Source organism: Schistocerca gregaria, chromosome 9 (genome assembly GCF_023897955.1).
Source record: "Schistocerca gregaria isolate iqSchGreg1 chromosome 9, iqSchGreg1.2, whole genome shotgun sequence".
In the NCBI taxonomy this organism is placed as follows: domain Eukaryota; kingdom Metazoa; phylum Arthropoda; class Insecta; order Orthoptera; family Acrididae; genus Schistocerca; species Schistocerca gregaria.
The window spans coordinates 199,609,276-199,626,121 of NC_064928.1; the positions used below are offsets into that span (position 1 = coordinate 199,609,276).

Genomic DNA, 16,846 nt, shown 5'->3' on the forward strand with positions numbered 1-16,846 from the left:
TTTCCAATGTTTCTATTTTTTTAAGCCATTATATAGCTTTGTGGCGCCTTAAAGCAAAACAAGTAAGTCAAATACGCAGCAAAAATTATATATAGAGTGGAAATATAAAATAAATTTACGCTTTAAATATCGTTTGCAAAGATAAACAAAGTTATAAGGCTTAGTCAACAGCAAAATGATCCCTATAAATCATATGGCATAAGCATAAAGCTTAGTTAATGGCAAAAATTATCCATGTAAAATGTAAGGCAGACGTACATAATAAGCGCGAACAGACAGCTAACTTGACAGAAGGGACAAGCCAGCAGAAAACTTACGGCCAGGTGGCGTTCGCGTAAGAAACAGTGCCAACAACGAAATACGAGTGACGTATTAAAAAATTCATTAGAAATAACATTACAAAAAGAAGTAACACAACAAAAATTATAAGAAGTATATAAGCCTATGCCAAATGGCTAACAAAACTACAACGCACATAAAAGTAAGATGATGACAGATTGCGTCTTTGAGTAAAATAATGTCTCGAAGCAGCGCGGAAAACTCGCTACAGCTGATACGTCAATTTAAGCGGAAAACAATCGAAAAAGATTCTGTTTTTAGGCTGTGGTTGATAATTAAAAACAAAGCCCCTAAATTGATATAGCAGCTGTATCGGGTTTCCCACGCTGTTTCTAGATGTTATCTTTCTCAAAGATGCAGTCCGTCCGTCGTAGTTTTGTTCACCATTTGCATAGGTTTACGTTTATTACTTTTTTATAATTTTTATTATGTTACTGTCTTTGTAATGTTATTTTATAGCAATTTTATTAACATGTCATGTGCCTCTAATGTGAGAGCAACCTGGGCATAAGTTTCCTGCTGGTTTGTCCCTTCTGTCCTGTTAGTTGTCTGTCTGTGTGTATGATGCACATCTGTCATACATTTTACATGGATCGTTTTTACTGTTGACTAAGCGTTAACATTTATATGCATCATTTAACTGCTGACTAAGCCTTATGAGTTCATTTCTCTTTTTACACAGTTTGTAACAAGTGTTATTACATCTCTCGAGGAAGACAGGTTAATCTCTATCGAAACCTAGGTAAAAGTCTGAATAAACTTTTGACGTGCAACTGGTCGGATGTATGATTCCCATTGTATCCATAATTCTACAGTTGCTGACTGCTTCCATTTTCAAAATTTTAAAGATTGGTTTCTGTACAAGATGTCGATAACGAATGCAAGTTTACAAAATAGTTCCGATATCCGGCCTGCTATTAGAAAGCGTCTTGTGGACACTTACAATAAAGACGTTGCTTCTTTTTCAATAACAAATGTGGTATCAGCTACAGCTGCCACGAATTTGCTGGAGTGGTTTATCTATAAGCGATGCTGGGTGAGTGGTGTCACGTGACGAAGGCCTCGTTCCACTTTCCAGCACTATGCCTAAGGCGTCGCCGCGCTGCGTGAACCAGCCTGTATGTCTGACAGGATATTTCAGTAAGCTGGCGAGCCCCTAAGCAGGTGGAGCAGTAATGGGTAAAGCAGGGGTGTACAACCCGCTGTCGGCGGGCCGCATGCAGTCCAAAGGCAAGGAGTGACCGCCTCAAGATTGATTAAAAAAATCATAAAATTCCTTTTAGGTAAAGTTACCATAAATTGAATATTTTCGATATGAAATTCTCACCACTCAGTACCCTTCTCTCACTTGTCCTTTTCTTCCCAAAAATTATCGTCTTCTTCCAGTGTGGCCCAGGTATGCTCAAAGATGGACACGCCTGGCCAAAGAGATGCCTGGCGTCCGAAAGCTGATTTCATGAAGCTCTCCACGCTGTTACGCCCTGTGCAAGCCTCTCCATTTCTGACTACCGAAACCTTCATCGATATGAACCCCACCTCGAATCTGAGGGCCTCATTCTCTCGTCTTCCGGCGAAAAGTCTTGTTTACTGACACGTGGACAACGCCGATAACGTGCCCTGTCTGCGACTTACACTGCGTTTTTGTTGCACAGCTTAACTACAAATATTTAACGAGCAGTTACTACACTACTGGCAAATTAAAATTGCTACACCACAAAGATGATGTGCTACAGACGCGAAATTTAACTGACAGGAAGAAGATGCTGTGATATGCAAATCATTAGGTTTTCAGAGCATTCACACATGGTTGCCGCCGGTGGCGACACTTACAACGTGCTGACATGAGGAAACTTTCCAACAGATTTCTCATACACAAACAGCAGTTGACCGGCGTTGCCTGGTGAAACGTTGTTGTGATGCCCCGTGTAAGGATGAGAAATGCGTACCATCACGTTTCCGACTTTGATAAAGGTCGGATTGTAGCGTATTGCGATTGCGGTTTATCGTATCGCGACATTGCTGCTCGCGTTGGTCGAGATCCAATGACTGTTAGCAGAATATGGAATCGATGGGTTCAGGAGGGTAATACGGAAGTCCGTGCTGGATCCCAACGGCCTCGTATCACTAGCAGTCGAGATGACAGGCATCTTATCCGCATGGCTGTAACGGATCGTGCAGCCACGTCTCGATCCCTGTGTCAACAGATGGGGGCGTTTGCAAGACAACAACCATCTGCACGAACAGTTCGACGACGTTTGCAGCAGCATGGACTATCAGCTCGGAGACCATGGCTGCGGTTATCCTTGACGCTGCATCACAGACAGGAACGCCTGCGATGGTGTACTCAACGACGAACCTGGGTGCACGAATGGCAAAACGTCATTTTTTCGGATGAATCCAGGTTATGTTTACAGCATCAGGATGGTCGCATCCGTCTTTGGAGACATCGCGGTGAACATACATTGGAAGTGTGTATTCGTCATCGCCATACTGGCGTATCACCCGACGTGATGGTATGGGGTGCCATTGGTTACACGTCTCGGTCACCTCTTGTTGGCATTGACGGCACTTTGAACAGTTGCATTTCAGATGTGTTACGACCCGTGGCTCTACCCTTCATTCGATAGCTGCGAAACCCTACATTTCAGAAGGACAATGCGTGACCGCATGTTGCAGGTCCTGTACGGGCCCTTCTTTCCACACTCCTAAACATCCCTAGGTCCACTGTTTCCTATGTGATAGGGAAGGGTAACCGTGAAGCGACACGTACAGCACAAAAGCGTACAGGCCGACCTCGTCTGTTAACTGACAGAGACCGCAGACAGTTGAAGAGACGCGTAATGTGCAATAGTTGGACATCTATCCAGACCATAACACAGGAATTCCAAACTGCATCGGGATCCACTGCGAGTACTATGACAGTTAGGCGAGGGGTGAGAAAACTTGGATTTCTTCTCCTAGTAGCTGACGATAAGTCACACATCACACCGGTAAATTCTAAACGACGCCTCGCTTGGTGTTAGGAGCGTAAAAATTGGATAATCGAACAGTGGAAGAATGTTGTGTGGAGTGACGAATGACGGTACACAATGTGGCGATCCGATGGCAGGGTGTGGGTATGGCGATTGCCCGGTGAACCTCATCTACCATCGTGTGTAGTGCCAACAGTAAAATTCGGTGTTCTTATGCTGTGGTCGTGTTTCTCATCTAGGGGGCTTGCACCCCTTGTTGTTCTGCGTGCCACTATCACAGCACAGGCCTACATTGATGTTTTAAACACCTTCTTGCTTCCTACTGCTGAAGAGCAATTCGGGTATGTCTATTGCATCTTTCAACACGATCGAGCACCTGTTCACAATGCACAGCCTGTGGCGGAGTGCTTACACGACAATAATATCTCTGTAATGGACTGGCCTGCACAGAGTCCTGACCTGATTCCTATAGAACACCTCTGGGATGTTTTGGAACGCTGACGTCATACCAGCCATCAGCGACTGGCATTAATAACTCTCCTCAGTGCAGCACTCAGTGAAGAATGGGCTGCCATTTCCCAAGAAACCTTCTAGCACTTAATTCAACGTATGCCTGCGAGAGTGGAAGTTGTCATCAAGGCTAAGGGTGGGCCAACACCATATTGAATTCCAGCATTACCGGTGGAGGGCGCCACGAACTTGGAAGTCATTTTCAGCCATGCGTCCAGATATTTTTGATCACATAGTGAAAGGCGACAAGTGCCTCTCGCAGTTGTTAGATCGGTTACTTCTGGTACTATGACAGGTTATCTAGTTTTAAGAGTGTTTGAACGTGGTGTGATAGTCGGCGCATGAACGATGGAACACAGCTTCTCCGAGGTAGCGATGAAGTGGGGATTCCCTACGACCATTTCGCTACTGTACAGTGAAAATCACGAATCCAGTAAAACATAAAATCTCCGACATCGCTGCGGATGGGAAAAGATCCTTGCAAGAACGGGACCGACGATGACTGAATCGTTCAGTGTGACAGAAGTTCGACCCTTCCGAAAATTGCTGCAGATTTCAGTGCTGGGCCATCAACAAGGGTGAGCTGCGAACCATTTAACGAAACATCAGCGATATGGGCTTTTGGGGCCAAAAGGCCACTCGTGTAACCTTGATGACTGCACGACACAGAGCTTTACGCCTCGCCAGGGCCCGTCAACACCGACATTGGACTGTTGATGACTGGAAACATATTGCATGGCCGGACGAGTCTCATTTCAAATTGTATCGAGCGGATGGATGTTTACGGGTATGGAGACAACCTCATGAATCCACGGACCCTGCGTGGCGGCAGGGGTCTGTTAAAGCTGGTGGAGGCTCTGTAATGGTGAGGGGCGTGTGCAGTTGGAGCGATATGGGATCCATTGTACGTCTGGATACGACTCTGAAAAGGTGACATGTACGGAAGCATACTGTCTGAACACCTGCATCCATTCATGTCCCTTGCGCATATCAACGGACGTGGGCAATTCCAGCAGGACAATGCGACACTGCACGCGTCCAGAATTGCTACGGAGTTGCTCCAGCAACACTGTTCTCAGTTTAAACGCTTTTGCTGGCCAACAAACTCTCTAGACATGAACACTACTGAGCACATTTGGGATGCCTTGCAACGTGCTGTTCAGAAGAGATCTCCGACCCCTCGTACTCTTAAGGATTTATGGACAGCCCTGCAGGATTCAAGGTGTCAGTTCCCTCCAGCACTACTTCAGACGTTACTCGAGTCCATGCCACGTCACGTTGCGACACTTCTGCGTGCTGCCTGGGGCCCTACACGATATTAAACAGGTGTACCAGCTTCTTTGGCTCTTCAGTGTAGTTTCCTTAACTAAACTTAGTTTCACACTTTACTTAAGCATGCGATCAAATTGTTTACCGTCGACTTCAAGACACGTTTGCCATCACCGTTCGATGAGTAGATGAATTTACATCGGATGATATGCCGTTGCGTAATGTGACGTTTCGATGACGCATTTCGTCCGGCGTAGTAGGGGCTCATTATGAGCTACATCTCTCAGTGCTCCCCATTGAAAGCGCTCTAGAACAGTCAAATCAATAGACCTGGTGAGCTATTGTATGGCAGCATTACGTCTTAAACAACGGCCAGGAAACTTTTCTCTCAGTATTTACGTTGCAACGCGGGGAGACTGAGCTGGGGAGCGGTCGTGTTCGAACCACATACTTTGTCGTTTATCCAGTGGCATCTCTTGTAGAAGAACACATAGACTGTTAGACATTTCGTAAGAAAGTGTGCACTCGTACTTCCATTTAACACCAATGGAATGAAGTAAGGTTCGGTACTGGGATTTTCTTTGATGCCGCAGCGTAGGTACGCGCTTTTAAGGTGGTGGTTGTTGTTGTTACACTCGACGAAGTGGGCGTGGTCTTCCAGCTTCCCAGTGGAATATGTCACGTAAGTTTACATTATTGTGGTACCTAAACGTTCTCCGTCGGCAAAGAGCACACGTTGGACAAATGTTGAGTCTTCTCCCAAACGATACAAACCAACAAAATTCTATAAGACTTTCTAAATAAGGTCCTCAGAGTGCCTGATGTAGTGACAGGCTTGACTTTCAGTTTTACAATATTTCTCGGATTGTTACGCAAACAGTTTCAACGTCAACGTTATCAAGCGTTATATCACTGTACTCGTTTTTCAAGCGCTTCCGGATGCCGTTAAAAGGATGTATTATTCTATTTAAAGAATCATACTTGCTTCAATACCACGATCGATACGAGACTTAAGTCACTTTGCCAAAAACCTCTTTTCGATACCTGGAACCGATCACAAAATGAAATGGGTGTTAAGTCTTACTTGACGGACACTCTATGGTATGCAGTTAGATTCACTCAACGTTTTACACATCCGTTTGTAACAAACAGCTCGTAGTATTGACAAGCTCTGTCAGCAATCTTTCCAAGAGTTTCTCAAATACGCTGTAGAACAACCAGTAATTTAATAACGCACGCAAGAAAAATTCAAAATTTTGTTCAATGGGTAACGCATTATTCATATAAATTACATTAATAGCTGCATCTAGAGATCACTGACATTATACCCATCACACTTTACTAGCTGTATTTTTTAAAAGTTTTAGATGGGTTCTCTACGTTGAATGTCACCATATATGCACTGATTAACTGCCGAAAAAATACTATAGAATTAAGTGCTTAGTCTGTGTTAACCTATGAATAAACTTCTGGCTTTGTAACAGCATTTCCTTGCCTTCTGTGAGATGGAGAACGTTTCTGCAGTGCGTTATAAGTAAATGACTCGTCAATTTAACTAATACTTCCGTCGTTTGCTGATAGAAAATTTTCGTATATAATAGCGCTTTGTTTCACGTATATTTGTTTACGGCCTAACATTTTCTGGTTATTACGCCATTGGCAGAGTATACGATGGAAAATCGTTTAGTAATAAACAATATTAGAGGAAAGAAACTGGTTTGCTTGGCACTCTTACAATCGACGCGTAATGTCAATTTAATTAAAGCGCACAATAAGTTGCCATACACAGTAAGAGTTGATGGTGGTTTTTATAAAGTATAATGCCACAAAAAGTAAAAAGATTTTAGTGAATACAGCATTATCAACATTTCAGTAAAGTAAAAAGACTGTGTAGTCAAAGCTCGGGACTAAACCCCTGAACACGCGCCATGGAGAAAATACTTCTGTTTGGTTTGCTTCGTGTGTTGGGACCTTTGCTATTCGTGTTATATATTAACGAGCAAGCTGACAATATTAATATACTTTCCGCAGCTAATACTGTTATCTGTAATGAAGTACTGTCTCAAAATATTAAGTCTGATCTTGATAAAATTTCATAGTAGTGCAAAGAATGCCATCTTGCCTTAAATGCCCAGAAAGACAAAATAATGCACTTCAGAAATTGGATAAAAAACTTAGTATTCTATGATAACAAGATAAATGTACCATCATTAAAACCAGACCACTCATACAAAAACCTGAGTAACATTTTGTAGGGATATGAAATGGAATAGTCACACAAACTCAGTCATTGACAAAGGAAATGGCAAATTTCGGCGCATTGGTAGAATACTAGGGAAATTTAATCAGTCTAGAAAGAAGAGTCCTTACCAAACATTCGCGTGACCCACTCTAGCAATGGCTCCAAACTTTACAGGACGTTCTTGGATCAAGGAACAGTCGGAATTATAGTTGTAAATTGTTGTAGTTGCGCTGGAAAAGTCCCTGAGCTTCAAGCGCTAATAGAAAGCACAGAAGCTGATATCGTTATAGGTACAGAAAGCTGGCTAAAGCCTCAAATAATTCTGCAGAAATTTTTACGAAGTCTCAGAAGGTGTTCAGGAAAGATAGATAAGGCAGAATTGGTGGTGGAGTCTTTGTGTCTGTCAGTAGTGGTTTATCTTGTAGTGAAGTCGAAGTAGATACTCCGTGCGAATTGGTATGGGTGGAGGTTATACTTAACAGCCGAATTAAGTTAATAATTGGCTCCTTCTACCGACCCCCAGACTCCGATGATACAGTTGCGGAACAGTTCAGAGAAAGTTTGAGTCTCGTAACAAATAAATACCCCACTCATACGGTTATAGTTGGTGGGGACTTCAACCTACCCTCGGTATGTTGGCAAAAATACTTGTTCAAAACCAGTGGTAGGCAGAAAACGTCTTCCGAAATTGTCCTAAATGCTTTCTCCGAAAATTATTTCGAGCAGTTAGTCCACGAACCCACCCGAATTGTAAATGGTTGCGAAAACACACTTGACCTCTTAGCCACAAACAATCCAGAGCTGATAGAGAGCATCATGACTGATACAGGGATTAGTGATCACAAGGTCATTGTAGCTAGGCTCAATACCATTTCTTCCAAATCCATCAGAAACAAACGCAAAATAATTTTATTTAAAAAAGCGGATAAAGTGTCACTAGAAGCCTTCCTAAAAGACAATTTCCATTCCTTCCGAACTGACTATGCGAATGTAGACGAGATGTGGCTCAAATTCAAAGATATAGTAGCAACAGCAATTGAGATATTCATACCTCATAAACTGGTAAGAGATGGAACGGATCCCCAGTGGTACACAAAAAAGGTCCGAACGCTGTTGCAGAGGCAACGGAAAAAGCATGCGAAGTTCAGAAGAACGCGAAATCCCGAAGATGGGCTAAAATTTACAGACGCGCGAAATTTGGCACGTACTTCGATGCGAGATGCCTTTAATAGGTTCCACAACGAAACATTGTCTCGAAATTTGGTAGAAAATCCGAAGAAATTCTGGTCGTATGTAAAGTACACAAGCGGCAAGACGCAGCCAATACCTTCGCTGCGCAGTGCCGATGGTACTGTTATCGACGACTGTGCCGCTAAAGCGGAGTTATTGAACGCAGTTTTCCGAAATTCCTTCACCAGGGAAGACGAATGGAATATTCCAGAATTTGAAACACGAACATCTGCTAGCATGCGTTTCTTAGAAGTAGATACCTTAGGGGTTGCGAAGCAACTCAAATCGGTTGATACGGGCAAGTCTTCAGGTCCAGATTGTATACCGATTAGGTTCCTTTCAGATGACACTGATACTATAGCTCCCTACTTAGCACTCATATACAACCGCTCGCTCACCGATAGATCTGTACCTACAGATTGGAAAATTACGCAGGTCGCACCAATGTTCAAGAAGGGTAGTAGGAGTAATCCATTTAACTACAGACCTATATCATTGACGTCGGTTTGCAGTAGGGTTTTGGAGCATATACTGTATTCAAACATTATGAATCACCTCGAAGGGAACGATCTATTGACACGTAATCAGCATGGCTTCAGAAAACATCGCTCTTGTGCAACGCAGCTAGCTCTTTATTCGCACGAAGTAATGGCCGCTATCGACAGGGGATCTCAAGTTGATTCCGTATTTGTAGATTTCCGGAAAGCTTTTGACACCGTTCCTCACAAGCGACTTCTAATCAAGCTGCGGACCTATGGGGTATCGTCTCAGTTGTGCGACTGGATTCGTGATTTCCTGTCAGGAAGGTCGCAGTTCGTAGTAATAGACGGCAAATCATCGAGTAAAACTGTAGTGATATCAGGTGTTCCCCAGGGAAGCGTCCTGGGACCTCTGCTGTTCCTGATCTATATAAATGACCTGGGTGACAATCTGAGCAGTTCTCTTAGATTGTTCGCAGATGATGCTGTAATTTACCGTCTAGTAAGGCCATCCGAAGACCAGTATCAGTTGCAAAGCGATTTAGAAAAGATTGCTGTATGGTGTGTCAGGTGGCAGTTGACGCTAAATAACGAAAAGTGTGAGGTGATTCACATGAGTTCCAAAAGAAATCCGTTGGAATTCGATTACTCGATAAATAGTACAATTCTCAAGGCTGTCAATTCAACTAAGTACCTGGGTGTTAAAATTACGAACAACTTCAGTTGGAAGGACCACATAGATAATATTGTCGGGAAGGCGAGCCAAAGGTTGCGTTTCATTGGCAGGACACTTAGAAGATGCAACAAGTCCACTAAAGAGACAGCTTACACTACACTCGTTCGTCCTCTGTTAGAATATTGCTGCGCGGTGTGGGATCCTTACCAGGTGGGATTGACGGAGGACATCGAAAGGGTGCAAAAAAGGGCAGCTAGTTTTTTATTATCACGTTACAGGGGAGAGAGTGTGGCAGATATGATACACGAGTTGGGATGGAAGTCATTACAGCATAGACGTTTTTCGTCGCGGCGAGACCTTTTTACGAAATTTCAGTCACCAACTTTCTCTTCCGAATGCGAAAATATTTTGTTGAGCCCAACCTACATAGGTAGGAATGATCATCAAAATAAAATAAGAGAAATCAGAGCTCGAACAGAAAGGTTTAGGTGTTCGTTTTTCCCGCTCGCTGTTCGGGAGTGGAATAGTAGAGAGATAGTATGATTGTGGTTCGATGAACCCTCTGCCAAGCACTTAAATGTGAATGGCAGAGTAGTCATGTAGATAGATGTTTTAAGCTAGTTAGCACGTGACGTTTAAGGTCCGAAGATATGGCATTTGGTGTCTACATGAAATGAAATATATTTGAAACAGTTTTCAAATGACTAAGCACTATGGGACTTAACATCTGAGGTCATCAGTCCCCTAGACTTAGAACTACATAAACATAACCAACCTAAGGACATCACACACATCCATGCCCGAGGCAGGATTCGAACCTGCGACCGTAGCAGCAGAACGGTTCCGGACTGAAGCGGCTAGAATCGCTTGGCCGTTGCTTGCGGCATTTAAAACGGTGTTTAAACATAAGCACGAGATGTCAACAGGGTAAAAAGTGTTCCTTATTCACACAACAGGAAAGAGAAATTGATCGAAATAAATTGACAAACGTAAGATTTAATATGGATAAGAGGTTGTTTTAAATGCCCTATACACTACTCACATAATTCAAAAACACAGCTTAGTTGAGAGCTAGTCAGTGAAACAATGGGTATAGTGATAGATGAAAGGTCTTTAATACACCTTCATTATTCCATGCTTCCTACATCACATGTTTCACTACTGTCTGCCAATCTTCTTGTGTCACACTTTCAGTTGCGTCCTTCAAAGGGCAGTCGACTTCAGTCAACGTAATTTTTTTTTTATTCTTTGTAGCAATATGTCGTTTGACTTGAGATCAAATGAGTTCTACATTGTGTTGAAACGGCTGTCGTAGGAAGAGACCCATACCAAATGCAGCTAACAGCTTTTATAGAACGTATACAAATGAGGGAGACACGAATTGTCACAGGTCTGTTTTTCTGGCAGAAGGGCTAGCAAGCACTTGGAGATTTACTTCAGCTACCTCATGCAAGTCTACTTACAGACTTCCGAGGCCGAGTTTTGTTTTAGGACTCAGGAATATACGACAAGCCCAAACATATCACTCCAGTAGGAACCGCCAAGATAAGATTAGACTAACAAAGCGCATACGGATGCCTTATGGCAGGGGTTTCCAGTCGTTGGTACACGTGTCCCTTCTACACAAATGACGTTTCCGGTTGTACACGTATAAGCGAGTAAAACAGGTACAGATATAAGAAAAATTATTCTCTCTCGTCACTTTATTTTCAAAGTAACATGACAGTGGGAAGGCTGATTGACAAAAGCAGTATCTGTAAAATGTTAAAGAAAATGGACTTACAGCAGAATGTTTTGTTCTGACTGTATGCAGGACATAGAAAGCAGGGGTGACGGTTACGCTGAAACAACCGGTTTTGTTTTGTAATCGAACTGTTAAAAAAGCTCACAATAATCGGCTTCTGAAATAACCGCTTTTCGGTTTTTTATTACTATTATTTCCAGTAATATAAATGTGGGAAATTAAGGAGATGGGACCTGGATAAACTGACTAAACCAGAGGTTGTACAGAGTTCCAGGGAGAGCATAAGGGAACAATTGACAGGAATGGGGGAAAGAAATACAGTAGAAGAAGAATGGGTAGCTTTGAGGGATGAAGTAGTGAAGGCAGCAGAGGATCAAGTAGGTAAAAAGACGAGGGATAGTAGAAATCCTTGGGTAACAGAAGAAATATTGAATTTAATTGATGAAAGGAGAAAATATAAAAATGCAGTAAATAAAGCAGGCAAAAAGGAATACAAACTTCTCAAAAATGAGATTGACAGGAAGTGCAAAATGGCTAAGCAGGGATGGGTAGAGGACAAATGTAAGGATGTAGAGGCTTATCTCACTAGGGGTAAGATAGATACTGCCTACAGGAAGAGAAGAGATAAGAGAACCACTTGTATGAACATTAAGAGCTCAGATGGAAACCCAGTTCTAAGCAAAGAAGGGAAAGCAGAAAGGTGGAACGAGTATATAGATGGTCTATACAACGGCGATGTACTTTAGGACAATATTATGGAAATGGAAGAGGATGTAGATGAAGATGAAATGGGAGATATGATATTGCTTGAAGAGTTTGACAGAGCACTGAAAGACCTGAGTCGAAACAACGCCCTCGGAGTAGACAACATTCCATTGGAACTACTGACGGCCTTGGGGGAGCCAGTCCTGACAAAACTCTACCGTCTGGTGAGCAAGATGTGTGAGACAGGCGAAGTACCCTCAGACTTCAAGAAGAATATAATAATTCCAATCCCAAAGAAAGCAGGTGCTGACAGATGTGAAAATTACCGAACTATCAGTTTAATAAGCCACAGCTGCAAAATACTAATGTGAATTCTTTACAGACGAATGGAAAAAACTAGTAGAAACCGACCGGGGAAGATCAGTTTGGATTCCGTAGAAATATTGGAACACGTGAGGCAATACTGACCTTACGACTTATCCTAGAAGAAAGATTAAGAAAAGGTAAACCTACGTTTCTAGCATTTGTAGACTTAGAGAAAGCTTTTGACAATGTTGACTGGAATTGTCTCTTTCAAATTCTAAAGGTGGCAGGGGTTAAATACAGGGAGCGAAAGGCTATTTACAATTTCTACAGAAACCAGATGGCAGTTATAAGAGTCGAGGGACATGAAAAGGAAGCAGTGGTTGGGAAGGGAGTGAGACAGGGTTGTAGCGTCTCCCCGATGTTATTCAATCTGTATATTGAGCAAGCAGTAAAGGAAACAAAAGAAAAATTCGGAGTAGGTATTAAAATCCATGGATAAGAAATAAAAGCTTTGAGGTTCGCCGATAACATTGTAATTCTGTCAGAGATAGCAAAGGACTTGGAAGAGCAGTTGAATGGAATGGATAGTGTCTTGAAAGGAGGATATAAGATGAACATCAACAAAAGCAAAACGAGGATAATGGAATGTAGTCGAATTAAGTCGGGTGATGCTGAAGGAATTAGATTAAGAAATGAGACACTTAAAGTAGTAAAGGAGTTTTGCTACTTGCACAGGATAGAGTAGCATGGAGAGCTGCATCAAACCAGTCTCAGGACTGAAGACCACAGCAACAACATGCAGACAGCGAACGAAGGTTTGAAAATTATGACTCTGTCAGTTTCAAGATACATAGAATGTATATATTGAATTAAATAGGGATATAAAAGAAAATTAGCCCGTGCACAGTCCGCTGCTCTTCTCGGAAAGTGGTAACCAGTATTCTCCTATTGATTCTAATTATTTAAAACTATGCTCAAAAATCATGTAAAACTATTTGGAAACTATGAACAGTCAGTGCTAATGGGTGAATCTATAGTTGAACTACAGGGTGTTTCAGAAGTGATGGTCAATATTCAGGGAAACAACAGGAATGATTATTCGAAAGAAAAAAGTCAAGTAAACATGGACTCTAAAACTTATACCTTAAGAGATAAGAGGAATTCTTAATCTTCAGGTGAAACAAATCTCTTCTATTGCAAGCTCTTTGCTTTCCATATTTTGGGAAGTGGTAGTATGGTCCAAAACAAGAAAAACGTGTCCAATAAAATCCATACCTTAAGAGCTGTGATCACTTGTTCATCTTCGCTACTTTCAAACACTACTCTTCTAATAACTTTTAAGGTATACATTTTAAGGCACATCTTTATTGGACATTTTTGTCTTGTTTTGGGGTCCATACTACCACTTCGCAAAATATGGAAAGCAAAGAGCTTGCAATAGAAGAGATTTGCTTCACAGTAGCGAAGATCAAGAATTTCTTATAGCTGTTAAGGTATGCGGAGCTCATGTTACTTGTCTTTTTTGTTTCGAAAGAACATTCCTCTCAATATTGAGCATCACTTCTAAAACACCCTGTACATTTTCCGTGTTAATTTGTCCGTTTTCAAGGGCTACAAGCAGATAAAGGAAGGTTAATATGTAGGAGCAGGTAGCAGATCACCTGTCTTCTATTTTTATTGTAAACTATGAACGAATTATTAAGTTTTCAAGTTTTCTCCTTATGTTGTGTCGCAAGTTTGCTGTGTCTCCTCTGGTTTTTTAATCTTTTAAAGCAAATGGAGCATTGTCCTTCAGTGATTCCACTCTGTGTAAAGTATTTCCAAACTAGGGACGGTGCGATTCTGTAACACAACTGGTGTCTGACCACTGCCATGTAGACCAGCTGCTCAAGTCCTCCATACAGCAGATATGGGCATACCATCTAACAGGCCATATCACATGGTAAAAGGCTTATTGTCATCTCAGCAATGCTGTACCACTTCTCATGCCATCTGTTTATTACTCGTTGCTGTCGGCATTGTTATTAAAATAGCACTGATAGCGTTTCCAATTTTCTATAACGACGCAATATTTCAACGCAATGTAGATTTTACGAATAAAAATTACTCGTTCGTTAAAATTTTTAACACTGCTGTTAAATTGATATTTCGGTGTTTTATCCAGCTTTTAGTAAAAAAATTAAAACCCCATTTAGAAACGAGACCATACCGAAAAATAACGGTTATTCAGAGCTAAAATTCTGGTATCGGTTTTAACCGGTAGGTTTTTTCCATCCCTAACGGAAAGGGCTGATTGTACCCTCCCTGCGTTAGTCGTCGCTACGTTTCCCCGGGAATGATTCATCTTATTTTGACCTTGACGATATTTTGATCGGGTCTTCTCGTTGGTTATTCTAAAATTTTCGTTCCTCTTTTCGGGTACTGCCACCTTACGCCTTGCCCCAACCTGTGGCGTAGCTGTACTCATTAAACAGTGAAAGGTTAATTGTTGTTATTGCCGCTTTCGGGGGCTGTACGATAAAATTAATGGTACCGTGATACGAATAAAGCTTGCGTCCTGTCCCGGACTGTGCTAATTACAGCAGGCCGATTGTGATTTAAGTTAACCACGAAGCAGTTTTTAAGCCAGGAGGCTCCTTCTACCTCCAATGATGCAGTTAAGAAACTTAAATCAACACCTAACCACAAGTATGATGAAAGCTACTGACAATTTTTGCTTTGTGGTAAATGCCGTCACAGAAACCAGTGATAATCGGATTCTCCAATGCGTTGTATACTTCGAAGCGCTTTAAAATCAAAGCATGAAGCCTTCAACCCTTTATTTTATACATGCAGAACTATTGTGAAGAAAAAGTGTTATGTATATAATTACCGTCATATGAGGAATATTGTATAGATTGTTTCAAAATACAGTGTGTTATCTGTAAGTATTATTGCCCACAAGAGGCGCATGGGTACTGCAATATAACTACTGCAGTGTTGTTCCTGCGTCTGAAAAAATGGCTGCATTTTGCACTGTTGCGTGTGAAATGTCTTAAAATAACTCCTTTTCGCAACAAAACACAGAACAATACCACATTTTCCGCATTTTACAGTCGACCATCCCTGAGGCAAAAGCCTACATCTTCCATTTTGCGCCATAATCTGGCCAGTCACCAAAACTATTATATCGCATGTCACACACTAGGGGAGTAGCTTCTATTTTATTCTTCTTCATCTTTCTTGTTGTCCGCACAGTACCGAGAGCGAGGTTTCATATTCTCAAAAAAGATAAGTCCACTTGCAACGTCCCATGTAATAATTCGAAAACACATTTGTACAACAACTCACCTTCAAGATCGTTTTCCGTTTATAAGTAGTTTTTGTGCGGCAATAAAAACAAGCGCCACAGAATCGAAAAACTGCTACACCGGTAACTGATGTTCACATAACCTAGTAAGATGTCGGCTGAAAACTTATACTGTTCGGAAACTTTTCACTAGAGGCAACGGAACATTACTGTGTATGAGAGCTTAAATGTTGTTTGCAAGCACCAGCGCCCGTCATGGACGGAATTTGAAACTCGTTGCAGAAAGCAGTGAGCAATTTTGCTGTTGTTTGAGACTAACGTTATAGAAGCCTCATACCAGGCTAGTTTTAGAATTGCAAAGGAAGGAACCCCCACGTCAGGCTTCGTTAAAACGTGAACAAGCTGTATTGGTACGCATAAACTTTTAACATTGTCAACTAGTATACAGTGACAGAATGCCTCGGAAATCATGCCTTATGGAATCATTCTTCCCTCGCTCCGTACGCGCTTGGAATGGAAAGTAGATCTAATAACTGGTACGATGGGAAGTACTCGCTGCTATGCATTTTGCAGTGGATTGCAGAGGGTAGAGTTAAATTTGACAACCAGCGCACAAAAAAACTGCACTTTAATCACGTTATAGAAGCGAGAGAAGCAAGTAAAACCGTGCGGGCTGTAGCAGCTCTAACATAATGATAACGGTATCCTCGTAACGAGGTCAGCTGACTGCCAGAACCAATCACGGTAGCGAGTGGTGATGACGTCACCCACCTGTTGTCTCTTGCGCGTTCTTTCCGCTACTTGTTGCTACAGTCGGTGGGATCCCGCAACGCGCTGGAATGTACGTTCCTCGCGACACTACACAGGCGAGACTGGCTGCGGGCCAGGTCGACCGGAGTGTCGGTCATCCACTCCCCCTCCCCCTTTTCCCCCACACTGGACACAGTTCCACGCTGGCGATGAGGTGCGGCAGGACTGCCAACGTGCGCGCCGCGAAGGCACTAGCTCCGCTCCGTAGTAGTTACCAGAGCGGCCGGGCGAGGCGCTGGTGGCAGCACCAGCCGTCAACGAAACCGTCTCTGCCG

The 16,846-nt window shown here is 42.3% G+C and overlaps 2 protein-coding genes across 2 annotated transcripts in view; one reads left to right on the plus strand and one right to left on the minus strand.

Moving 5' to 3' along the window:
* The window catches only part of LOC126292042 (uncharacterized), a 51,357-nt gene extending 34,665 nt beyond the window's left edge, over positions 1-16,692 (minus strand). Inside the window, exon 1 of the mRNA XM_049985841.1 lies at positions 16,533-16,692. The gene's annotated coding sequence lies outside the window, so the exon portion shown is untranslated. The remainder of the gene's footprint in view (positions 1-16,532) is intronic.
* LOC126292035 (amyloid-beta-like protein) overlaps positions 1-16,846 on the plus strand; it is a 1,795,419-nt gene that overhangs the window by 820,335 nt on the left and 958,238 nt on the right. The gene's annotated exons all lie outside the window — the stretch shown is intronic.